Genomic DNA, 3,397 nt, shown 5'->3' with positions numbered 1-3,397 from the left:
AGGGGTTGCTTTTAGGGAAATGACCAGGCCAGCCTGGTCAGGCCAGAATGGTTCAGTAGGATGAATTAGCTCTGCAGTGACCTCACTCTAGACATCCTGGAGGGGCTCTGTTTAAACCTGCCCCGTGGCTCCCAAGATCACAAAAACAATAGACAGGAACAGAGATGGCAATAGGGGTACTAGAGGACAGCCAGTCAGAGGCCAGAGGACACCCACTACACACATGCTGTTTCCTCTGTCCAGAACACTCTTCCCAGGGTCTGGAGTGGCTGACCCTCTCGTTCTTCAGGCCTTGGCTGAGAGTTAACCTCCTCAGTCAAGACTTCCTGACCAACAAATGCATTCATTCAACATTGACTGAGCCCCAGTCAAGAGTCAGGCACTCTTCTAGATCTGTGAACACGACCAAATCCTGCCCACTACATATAAAGTAGCATCTGGCCCACCTTGTTCTTCTTAAACACAGAACATTTTATCTCTGACCCCTTTTTATTGTCTGTCTCCCCAACCAGAATATAAGCTCCATGAGGGCAGGGACTTCAGCTGCTTGTTTCACTAAATGTGAACCCTGTGACTCAGTGTATAAACCTGACACAAACCACTAAAAAGGCCCTTGATAAATATTTGTTGAATAAATGGACACAGAGGCCAGAGATAGACAGATACACAGAGACTGAGGCATGCTGAAAGGATGCAGACGCTCAGAGATGCACAGAAAGGCAAGCATGCGCGCACACACAGGAAGATCACCATGACAGTGCCTGTCAAGCGGACCCTGCCTTCCTTCCCTGAGGTTATTCAGCTTAGTCAGCAGGCCAAGGGCTGGAGTCACTCCTGATGCAGTTGGTGCCCAAAGCCAAGACCTAACTGGTCCCAGCACTCCTCATGCAGGGCACAGAGTTGGCATTATTTGAGGAGCCCTGTTTGGAACTCTTATTTTACTTTTTTAGATGTCTTCTAAAGAACAGGAATTTTAATATAGTTAAAATATGCGAATCTTTTAAAATATGTGTGTGGTGGTACGAGAAAGGCAGGGATAAATAACACCGCAGAGAACCCCACCCAGCCCGTGTGCCTCTTCTTTTAAAAAAAAATATTTTTATTGATTTCAGAGAGGAAGGGAGAGGGAGAGATAGATAGATGAATCAATGATAAGAGAGAATCATTGATCAGCTGCTTCCTGCACGCCTGCTTCTGGGGATTGACCCTACCATCGGGGCAGGTGCCCTGACCGAATCCTGACCTGGTTCATAGGTGGATGCTCAGCCTTTTGAGCTACACCAGCCGGGCCCACGTGCCTCTTCCATTTCAGTTCAACTCCTCGCATTCACCTCGCATTCAGGCCTTGCCCCGCCCAACCCTCCCCCTAGGCTCCGCCCCCACAACACGCCCCTCCGTGGTCGCCCCCTCTCCAGGTCCCGCCCCTTACCGGTTCTCACGGGCGCAGAGGAACTAGATGTCTCTTCCTCTTGCCAAGGAAGTGGTAGTTAATATTCTGCCACCGGTGCGTCCACCTGGAGGGCGCGAAAATTTGGCAGACAAGATGGGAGCAAGGCTCCCCTACGCCCCCAGGGCTCCGCCCACTCCGCCTAGGCCCGCCCCTTATCCGCTCTCAGCCCCTCAGGCGCCGCCCTCCGCAGTTCCGCCCCTCCTCCCGCTCGCAGGACTCGTCAAGCCCAGCCCATCCAACTCCTGTCTGGCTTCTCGGCTGTGGGGATCCGCCCCTTCTCTTTTTTTTCCCCGGCAGCCCCAGAAACACAGCTCCTGGTCCAGGCGGTGCGGTGGCGTGGCCCGGGGTCTCCTGCGGGGACGTGGGGCAGCGGTCACCCCAGGAGGGGACCGCGAGGTGGACGAGGGGCCGCCTCGGATCAGATGAGAAGAGGCGAAGGCCGGGGTCACTCCTGGTGGAGTCAGCGGGACTGGGACGGGGGTTGGAGGCCCCCATCGGGGCTTCCCCAGGGCCTGGCGCCTCCTTCCCCCACCTGCCAGGCCGGGGCCCCTGGTACTGCTGGCGCCCGCCCCCAGCCCCCTCACCGGGAAAGAAGGAAGTTCACCACGAAGTGGGCAGTCTCGGTGAATAGCATGGTGTCCAGGCCGCCTGGCCGGCCTCGGCCTCTTTAATACCTGCCCAAGCGTGGAGGGGCCCGAAAGCCCATAGTCCCCCTGGGCCGGCTGTTTTTAGCAAAGGCCTCAGCTGGCAGCGCGGGGGCGGGCAGCGCCAGCCCCTCTGGCGGGTCCAGTCCGTTGTCTGACTTCACCAGCCGCTTTGGTGGGAGAGAGCTGGTCACCAGATCGTAAGCGTCCCCTGGACACGGCCCCAGGACACGGCCCCAGGACTGGGACGGAAGGGCAAGGGCGGGCGGAGGCAGCGAGAGGGGGCGGAGGGCAGGAAGGCCAGCTGCCCGCCGAATAAACCCTCCCCGTTCCACTCCAGCCTCCACGCTCACACCTGATGGTGTGTGTGCTCAGGTGGAACCCGCACCTCAAAAGGCCTCCCTGCTCCCAGGCTGAGGAGCCCGCTCACTCGGCCCTTTACGAGCCTTTCCCCCTTGCTCCAGGGCCCTCTTCAATGTCAGCGGCCCTCAGCCAGCTCGAGGTCCGGAATTCTTACCGAGTTCAGGAAAGCGTTTCTGGGAGCTCCAGGACCCTAAACTGTCTGCAAAGTTCCAGACACAAGTATATTTCTGGAAAGAATCTAGAAAGGGTTCCTGACTACCTCCCCTCCCCCTAAAAAAGTCCTTCATCTGGTCTAACCCACTCTGCAGAACGGGAAACAGGTTCCGAGAGGAGGAGAGAAAAGCCCCAAGTAAAGCCCTCGCTTCCTACTACTCTGTTTGCCCCCACCCCCCACTAAGAGAGAGACAACTCTTCGGTGCCCTTGTCCTCAGAGCATGGGGTTCAGGGCTCAGAGCCCTCAACCCCTGGGGATCCTGAGCAGCCTCTGGCCCAGCTCCCTGCCCCACACTGCCAGTTGGGGCTATTTCCCCCCAGTGACTCATACTGGCTGCTGGGGAGAGTGGGCAGCTGTTTTGAGCCCCCAGAGTCCAGTGCATGTCCTGACTTGCCCCACCTCCACCCCCCCAAATTGTGCAACCAAATTTGGGGATTTAATCTCTTTTCCTTCCTTAGGGATTCTCCTCTCATTCCTTCCCCTTTCTTTCTCTCCAACCTCTCCCTCCCTGAGGGCTCCTTCCCAGCAGCAAACAACAGGCTGTAGTCCTTCTGTCTTTGAAAAGGAAGCCCTCCTTCAACCCTGTGTCCTTCTCCAGATCCCTTCACAGCCAACGTTCTTTTTTTTTTTTTAATTGATTTTTTTACAGAGAGGAAGGGAGAGGGATGGAGAGTTAGAAACATCGATGGGAGAGAAACATCGATCAGCTTCCTCTTGCACACTCCC

General features: G+C 56.3%; 1 long non-coding RNA gene across 1 annotated transcript in view; it reads right to left on the bottom strand.

Moving 5' to 3' along the window:
• The window catches only part of LOC107185214, a 2,770-nt gene extending 1,062 nt beyond the window's left edge, over window positions 1-1,708 (bottom strand). Inside the window, exon 1 of the long non-coding RNA XR_001516137.1 lies at window positions 1,430-1,708. This is a non-coding gene — a long non-coding RNA (uncharacterized LOC107185214). The remainder of the gene's footprint in view (window positions 1-1,429) is intronic.
• Between the last annotated feature and the right edge of the window lie 1,689 nt (window positions 1,709-3,397).

Source organism: Myotis davidii, unplaced genomic scaffold (genome assembly GCF_000327345.1).
Source record: "Myotis davidii unplaced genomic scaffold, ASM32734v1 scaffold88, whole genome shotgun sequence".
Classification (NCBI taxonomy): Eukaryota; Metazoa; Chordata; class Mammalia; order Chiroptera; family Vespertilionidae; genus Myotis; species Myotis davidii.
This window is presented reverse-complemented; position numbering and strand designations above follow the sequence as displayed.